The following is a 9,515-nucleotide window of genomic DNA, read 5'->3' on the forward strand; positions in this document are numbered from 1 at the left end:
CCTCCCAACTCTGCAAAAATGAAACCATAAGACATCCTGCCAACTCTGCTTAGTATACATTGGGTTGTCCATGGCCTGTAACCTAAAAGTATGGACCAAGAGATAAATTTGGATATGTAGATTGATACATAGATTCAGGAGTCGTCAACAAAAAAGAAAGGAAATTAATTCATTTATTCTGCAAACATTTATTAAATATTTGCCATGAACCAGGCATTCTTCTAAGTGATGGGGATACAACAGTGAAAAAACATAGAAATGTCTGCCCCTATGAATTTTACATTCAAAAGAGAGACAGACAACAAAAAATATATTAATAAGAAGATAATGCACACATTTATATGTAAATAATTTCATTCAAAATTGTTACGTAGAATATACAACAGGAAAAGGAGATGGAAGGACTGAAGAACAGGAAAAAAATGTAATTTTAGATAATCAGGAAGGCACCATTAGGAAGAGAACATTGGAGCATATTTAAATGGAATATGGGGATGAACCATGTGAAAATCTAGGAAAAAAAGTGCTTTCTAGCAGAGAAAATACCAGTGTTGCCATCACATTGATAGCTGGAAAGAGAGGTGAGGTGAAACAGAATAGTCCCTATTGTTGCAGCTGGTCCTAAGATTATAAATGATATTCATCATTTTCCTTCTGTACCACACACTGTATATTTCACTCACTGTAGCCAGGCACCACAGCTAGTCTGGGTTGCTTGTTTGCCTGCTGTTATGACCTAGACTATCCTTAGAGTTTGAATTCTTAATCATCCTGTCTTCTTGGGCCATGGTTGCTACAACTACTCATTTACTGTAATCAGTGGGCACAGAAACACCAAACAATTCCTCAGTGAATGCTCTGTGTTCCAGACATAGCCCTCCCTGTTCCCATTGCATTGGAATAAAACTAGCTCGGGTAGATGACTAGAAGCAATTACCCTCTCCTTCTGATAGTACAGTTAGTATCAGCATGAAGAGGCCAGAGAGACTAGAGGGCAGTTGCAACTTCAACTTCAGTGGAACCCTCGCTGTGTCTCCTAGCTGAATTGTTCCTGCTAAAAACCAGCACTTCTAACCAACCAGAGCCTAAGGTCATGGGAATGAAAAGATAAATTCTATAATTGGTTCATTGCAAGTGAAATTGAAAGAGGCACCTCTTGGTTCCCAGGTCCATGGATTTGATCTATAGAAGGCAAAGTACCATATATCAACTGTTAGTCCAGTGCATCTACTACCTCCTGGAAGACAATGCTCCCATCTGGAGAGTGTTGTCCGTAATCTGGTGCACTACTTGAGCCTTTCAGACCATTCCACTGTGCAATTTAGTCAACTGCTTCCAAATAATAGATTATATAAGATTAGTGTATCCCATGCTATACAACTATCATTGCCTCTAATATCCTTTAAAATGTGTGCAATGCTCTGCAGCAATACTGTATGGAATACCATGTTAATAGATCAGCTATTCTGTAAGTCCTCAGTTAGAAGACAAAGCCCTATCTATGGTAAGATTCAATTCAAATAGGAACAAATCACTGTTCTCTCTAGGAAATGGTCCAATATCATTCATTTTCCATCAAAAAAAATAACTGTGTCTTTAAGGAATTATGCCATATCAACTACACAGAATCAGTCTTTCGGGTGGCAAGCAGAGCATTCTACAGTATCATTAGCTAATTGGGGATTTGAAGTAAAAGGGAGTTAATGGTCTTAGGTTTATATATATTCTCCACCTCTGTTTCCATGATGCTCTCTCCTTTGTACCAGCACTAGGTGACTGAAGAGAAATAGGCTGACATCTGTATGATGGGTTATTCTGTCTGGATTTTTTTTTTTTTTTTAGAACTTACTAGTAGCTGTAGCTATGTGTGATATAACTTTTCTCATAGATTTATCGATACATCTTTTATCCAGAGCTTCTTGTTTCTAATATTCAAGTCTTGTTCCTTCCAGGGCCTTGATTAATCAGCAAAAGCTATTTCCCCCCATTTATATACCCATTCTTCGAATGACTTTTCTGCATGTAATAATCAAGTCTGCCCTCTGGGAGACTATTCTCTAATGACTGCCATAAGGCAACCCCTGAATAGGTTTGTAATGATAGTTACAGCAGTGAGAACAACATAGTCTACCTATATATTTACCGATCCTGATTCTTTTTTCCTTCTTTATTAGTTGATTATGTGAATTTCTCCACAAGGCTATAGTTTGCCTTGAGGAAAAAGCATAGGTACAAAAGAAGTAGTAACATGAGAGTTTGAGACACCTGTGTATATAATTTTCTCATGCTTTTTGGAGCTCCTTGGGCCCAATTCAAAATATACCATTTGCACCATACAATGGCTGCTCAGTGCCTATCTGACTACATGATTCAGTGGATGTGGCAATACCAAGTCATGGTGGATAACTTTAATTACATAGTCATTTGATGTTCCTGGTAAGGCACTGGCAATGTTAAACCTCATCTGAGCCTTTGCCCTAAGAAAACATTGGTGAAATCATCTTCCCACCCTTTTGTGTTGCAGGAAACAGGTGATGACCAAGGACCATCCTGCTTTTGCATAGGCTAAGACCCATTTCCACGTTTCCTGAATGTGTCAGGTAAGACCCATCTCTAACTTTTGTCATGACTTCCATAAAACTCATACATGACTCATTTGTCTGCCTGTGTCTATCTAATGACAAGACCTTTTCTTTTCTTTGAGAGATTTCTGATTAATAATGGCTCTCCAATGCAGTCATCTGAATAAAACCCTCTCCTTAATTATATGTTACATCTTGTCTTTTAAAACATTCAGCTGTTTTAGGGCCCCATAATATGCCAGGAGCTGTTTTAGAAATGGTGAATAATTCTCTGTTGCATTCCTAAAATGTTTTATTATCTTTATTATTTTAATTTTTTTTAATTTTTAGATTATTAGTTGGCTTTGATATTAAGAATGATGTCAAATTACATTCCTAAAATGTTTTATTATCTTTATTATTTTAATTTTTTTAATTTTTAGATTATTAGTTGGCTTTGATATTAAGAATGATGTCAAATTACATTTAAAAAACCTTTTCTACATTTATTGAGATGTTGGTTTTCCACTACTAATGTGACATGTAATACACAAAAACAATGTCTAATATTAAACCAACAAAGTATAATGGGATGTTTTACTTGATTGTATAGATTAATTTTTTGTTATATAATTGGACTTTAATCCTTATTGTTATTATGTGCTTGCATTTATGCCTCTGTTGGTATTTTGTGGTAAACTTAAGAGAACTTATCAAACAAATACTTAGATTCATTTCACTAGTTTCATAAAATCAGTTGTCAAGTGTACCATTTTTTAATGCTCTGAAATATTTTTATAATATGGAAATGATCATTTTCCTGTTATTTTGAAAGAATTAACCTGTAAAAGTGCATCTTGTCCTTTTTATTTGTTAAGTATAACTTTAATATCATTAAAACATTTTAAGTATACTACTTGTCTAGCTATTACATTTTGACTCAATTTTGAACAGTTATTTTACAGAAAATAATGTAATTTAATGAAATTTTAAATAATTATTAGCATGCATTTACATACTATTACAATTAATAACTATATATATATTTGTATTTTCTTCTCCATCCTTAGGAATTATGGTTACTAAACAGTGCATATTTCTTACAAAGTAATGATCATAATATAGGTAACACTTTGAGCAGTTCAGAGAGAGAAAGGGAGAAAGTGTTAGATAAGCTATTTTTAAGAAATATTTCATAGGTATTGATTTTCCATAAGGTATTTTTAAGTAATTTAAAAATACAAATTCAAAAGCATAATGCTTTTTATAATCCTCATGTTAGAGAGTTTTAAAGCAGCATGTATCTGATGTTTATTAATTTCATAAAAGAGAAAAGAAGATTTTACTTACCCTTATCTAAATCCTATCTCCCAAGTACTCTTTTTCCCCCTTTGGGGGAGGGAAGACATTACTCGATGATTGACAATGGTCTATTCCATTGAAAGGTAAAGCCTATTCTTGTACAGGGCTGCAGCCTAAGTTTTTGTCCTCAACCACAGTCAAATACAAGAGGGTGGCAGCAATATAGTTTCCATAAGTGGGGCAATAATAGTGCATTCTCAGTGGGTCAATACAAAACTTGGTTCATCATTTTCATACTGTTCATCGATACGGGTGTTCAATCTTAGTCTGAGGTCATTTTGTTATAAAAAAATATATACCAGTATGTTAATAGTAGCAATATCTTGATTTTGGGTTTTCAGAATGTTTTATTAACTTTTGTTTTCATTATTGATATATTTTAGTCTTCTATGATTATTGTATATGACTTGTGTATTAAAACAGTAAGGAGAGATATAAAATGAACAAAATACTACTGGAAATATAGCTACTAAAATATATACAGGGATTTAATCTGAAAAATTGAATTATGGTGATTCTTTTCTCCTTTGCCAAATGTGTACATACTTTTAAAAATAGTAGTTAGAAAAAAGTCAGTTTCTACAAAAAGGACTAAAGAAAAAGCTACCAAAGAAGGAGTAAGTGTGGTAAGTTGTTATGGTGGACAAAAAGAGAAAAGTGTCCCAGTCCACTCTTGACACTGACCGGCAACCTTCCTACTATGAAAAATTTTAAGCTTTCTATACCCTGAGTTTTTGCTCATGATTTGAAGTGTTAATGCCCCATTTTATTTTGTCATTGAATGTTGTTATTTTTGTTGTTGTTTTTCCTTAGTCCCTCTCTCTTTTTATTTGTATTCAATTTTCATGATACCAAGTTCCCAAACTCTCGGTAACCACTGCTCACTTAATGAATGTTTCTCTTTTCCAATTTATTTATCACTGTCACTTTACAATCATATCAGATGAGGATGAATCTTTCATACTCTCAAAGTGGAATATTTCTGGGGATTACTGCAATGAATCAGCAGTTGAGCAATCTTGTTATAAATAATCTCAAATGCATTGTAAAAATGTGACTTTATTGAAATAAATAGTAGAGTTTAAATTAGTGTTTGTAATAATGTCTTGAGGTGAATAAGTGGTGAACTCACTGACACATGACTAGGCAGGGCAAGCTTCTTCTATAAATTTGTACTTAAGAAGTGGTTAACCAAGCTGTTTTCATGTATTGAGGAATGTGGGTCATTTAAAGAGGAATTAACTGTTTTCTAAAATCAATAAATTATGGAATGATGAGAAAATATTTTATAGTGTCCTCTATGGGCACATTAGTGCTTTTCTAGAGACTGCATAATTGCTTTGCTCAATTATTTGAAGAAAAGATTGGAATGCCTCCTTCGAAAGGAAACCAGATTTGGACTGTGTCAGACTCCACAGCAGCCAGTCTCCGGGGGCTTTTGTGCAACGGTCGCTCCTTGGATTCCTGTAATGTCCCATATGCAGCACTTAAATTGATTCCATTTAGGAATCTTTCAGACATCAAAGATGATTGTTCATGTGTTTCTACAATTTTGACTACTGAATTGCTTGGATATAGCTGTGTATTAGAAGCTGTCAACAGGGCGCCTGGGTGGCTCAGTTGGTTAAGCGACTGCCTTCGGCTCAGGTCATGATCCTGGAGTCCCGGGATCGAGTCCCGCATCGGGCTCCCTGCTCGGCGGGGAGTCCGCTTCTCCCTCTGACCCTCCTCCCTCTCATGCTCTCTGTCTCTCATTCTCTCTCTCAAATAAATAAATAAAATCTTTAAAAAAAAAAAAAAAAAAAAGAAGCTGTCAACAGATTAAATTTCTCTCTGTCTCTCCATCATCTAGATAGATAGATAGATAGCCAAAATATCTGTGTGTTTGTTGTGTTTTATATAATGTACATGTATATAATATTTATATGATATATATAAAATTATAAGTCATTGGGATCCCAGACAAACACAAACTTTTATGAAATGGAACTGCTTCCATATATATATTTTTTTCCCCTCTAATCAGTAGAATCATGAATGTCAGAGACAGAGATGAGGCACCTTGTCCAGGTTCCTAGTTATAGCACGACCAGCCATATTTTTTGTTTATTTTTACACAGGACCTAATGAAAATAGCAAAGACTTTTGGTGGGAATAATTAAAGCCCATCCTGTAGCATTGTACAATTAACTTTACATAATTATACTTGAAGAGCTACAAAATGTAAACAGTGGGCTGGTCACTTTTTTCATCTTAAAGAAGAGATAACCCATCTCCACTGAGATCCAGAGAATGGTTTCTATTCTGGATTTCTTATTCAGCCTTTTATACAATCTTCCTATATGTTCCAGAGATACTAGATTCTAGCTTGAGAATGCTATTTCTAAATTCAGTGTTTTCATGTTCATTTTTGCACTTGCTTAAAGGATAGTCTTTCAGTTGTGAAAGATATACATAAAGATAAACAAAGTAGTGGAAGTCCTAGCCAGAGCAATTAAGAAAGAAAAAGAATTTAAAAGGCATCCAAATCAGAAAGAAAGAACAAAATTATCTTTGTTTGGATATGGATATGATTTTAAATATAGAAAATCCTAAGGACTCCTCCAAAACACTGTTAGAAATAATCAATAAATTTGGTAAAGTTGTAGGATACAAAATCGATATATAAAAATCAGCTACATTTCTATACACTAATAATGAGCAATAAGAAAGAGAAATTAAGATAGCAACCCCATTTACAATAGCCTCACAAAGAATAAAATATTGAGGAATAAATTTATCCAAGGAGAGGAAAGATCTGTATGCTGGATACTATAAGATATTGATGAAAGAAATGAAAGAAGACACAAACAAATGAATCAGAAGAATTAATACTGTTAAAATGTTCATACTACTCAAGGCCATCTATATATTTAATACAATCTGTATCAAAACTTCCATGGGATTTTTCATGAAATAGAGAAAATAATCTGAAAATCTGTATGGAATCACAGAAGATGCTGAAGAGCCAAAGCTTTCCTAAGGAAAAAAAAAAAAGCTAAAGGCATCACACTTTTTGATTTTGCACTATACTACAAAGCTATAGTAATCAAAACTTAGCATGGTATTGGTATAAAATAGATACACAGACCAATGGAACAGAATCAAGAGCCCAGAAGTAAATACTTATATATATGGTCAACTAATATTTCACAAAAGAACCAAGATTTAACAATGGGGAAAGGATATTTGCTTCAATAAATGGTCTTGGGAAAGTTGGATAACCATGTGAAGAATGAAACTGCAATGCTGTCTTATACCACTGACAAAAATTAATTTGGAATGGATTAAAGACTTAAACATATGCCCTGAAACCATAAGACTCCTCAAAGAAAGTCTTTGTCTTGGCAACAAATTTTTGGATATGACACCAAAAGCACAAGTAATAAATAAAAAACCAGTAAGTGGGACTACATCAAACTAAAAAGCTTCTTCACAGCAAAAGAAACAATCAACAAAATGAAAAGGCAGCCTATGGAATGGGAGAAAATATTTGCAAATCATATAACTAAGGGGCTAATATCTAAATATATAAAGAACTCATACAACACAATGAAAGATCACCTCACACCTTTTAGAATGACATTTATCAAAAAGATAAGAGATAAGTGTTGGTGAGGATGTGGATGAAAGGGGAACGCTTGTGTATTGTTGGTGGGAATGTAAATTGGTGCAGCCACTATGGAAAACAGTATGGAGATTCCTCAAAAAATGGAACTACTATATGATCCAGCAATTCCACATCTGGAAATATACCCAAAGGAAATGAAATAATTAATTGGAAGAGATATCTGCACTCTCATATTCATTGCAGCATTATTCACAAATAGGCAAGATATGGAAACAATGTAAGTGTCCATCAATGGATGAATGGATAAAGAGGATGTGAAACACACACACACACACACACACACACACACAGGAATATTACTGAGCTATGAGAAGGAAGGAAGTCCTACCATTTGAAATGACATTAATGATCATGAGGGCATTATGCTAATGAAATAAGACAGGCAGAAAAATACAAATACTATACAATATCACTTGTATGTGAAATCTAAAAATGCCAAACTCAGAAACAGAGTAGAATGATAGTTACCAGGGGCATGCGATTGGAGGAAATGGGGAGATATTGGTCGGAGAGTACAAACATCCAATTATAAGACAAATAAGTTCTGTGTATTTAATGATCAGCATGATGATTATAGCTAATAATACTGTATTATATACTTGAAAGTTTCTAAAGAGTACTGAAATGTTCTTACCACAAGAAAGTAATGGTATGCGACATGATGGAGGTGTTAGTTAACCCTATGGTGGTAATCATTTTGCAATATATAAGTGTATCAAATCAAGACATTGTACACCTTAACCTTACACAATATTATATGTTAATTATATCTCAATAAGCTGGAAAAAAAAAAGAACCCTTAATTTATGACCTTGGTACCTTTTGTGGGATAATGGGGAAGAGGAACGAATGGATGTGAGACACCTGAATCTTTCATAACACTGTTTCTCAGAGTAGAATTTCTCACAGATTTCTGTCCACTGAAATCACCTGGTAGAGCAAACTTGTACATCTAGGAAGTGTACAAAACTATCAATGCTAGCTAGGGTCTCCTTAACAAAAGATCATAATTTAGTTCGTCTGTCATGGTATTTTGTTAATGACATATTTTTAAAGCTACCCTATAGTTGAGAATTATTGTATTGGAAACCAAAACTTACAAAGTTTCTCTAGCATTTGCCAAATTAATTTGACCCCATTTCTCTGGCACCCACAAAACACCTGTGCAGTGACTTGCACTCATTATTTTCTTCCTATGGCTTATTTTGCATATTTAGTATTTTTTGTGTTTAGCATATTTGGAAATTCTGCAGTAAAATAAGTAAAAAAAATGACAATATCATAATCAAATTTTTAGTATATGTTTTAGAAATCCCCATATATTTTATTTCATTTTTAACTGTACCCACCAATTGTACCATTCCTATTTTCCTTTGCTCTTAAAAAAAGAAAATATAATTAATGTTAATATAGCAAATTGAATCCTTACTATTCATTTCATTTTGTCTTATTATCCTATAATTCCAAAAGCTTTGGCTGGCAGCTGGAGTCTGTTGATAAATGTGACCATGCCACTAGATGTATTCCCCAAGTTGCATGGCTTTTTAAGTAAGAGTAATAGTTGTAAAAGTATTACTTCTTACTAATTACTAAATGCGGATAACTCCAGACTGTCCAGAAAATTTATTAGAGTCCAGAAGACAGGATTGAATCAATCTACCATTAACACCTAGAATCCTCAGCTATAATTGTGAGTCAGTAATACGGAATTGGTTAAGAATATAAACTCGGGGTGCCTGGGTGGTGCAGTTGGTCTAGGTTCAACTCTTGGTTTTGGCTCAGGTTGTGATCTCAGAGTCATGAGATGGAGCCCCATGTTGGGCTCTGAGCTTAATGAGGAGCCTGCTTGGGATTCTCACCCTTTTCCTCTGCCCCTCCTGCTCGTGCTCTCTCTCTCTCTCTCTTTCTCTAAAATAAATACA

General features: G+C 34.2%; 1 protein-coding gene across 1 annotated transcript in view; it reads left to right on the forward strand.

Moving 5' to 3' along the window:
• LOC116633800 (glutamate-rich protein 2-like) overlaps nt 1-2,917 on the forward strand; it is a 497,520-nt gene extending 494,603 nt beyond the window's left edge. Inside the window, exon 8 of the transcript XR_004299787.1 lies at nt 2,525-2,917. The gene's annotated coding sequence lies outside the window, so the exon portion shown is untranslated. The remainder of the gene's footprint in view (nt 1-2,524) is intronic.
• Nucleotides 2,918-9,515: the final 6,598 nt, after the last annotated feature.

This window comes from Phoca vitulina, unplaced genomic scaffold (assembly GCF_004348235.1).
Source record: "Phoca vitulina isolate PV1807 unplaced genomic scaffold, GSC_HSeal_1.0 scaffold8, whole genome shotgun sequence".
Taxonomy (NCBI): Eukaryota; Metazoa; Chordata; class Mammalia; order Carnivora; family Phocidae; genus Phoca; species Phoca vitulina.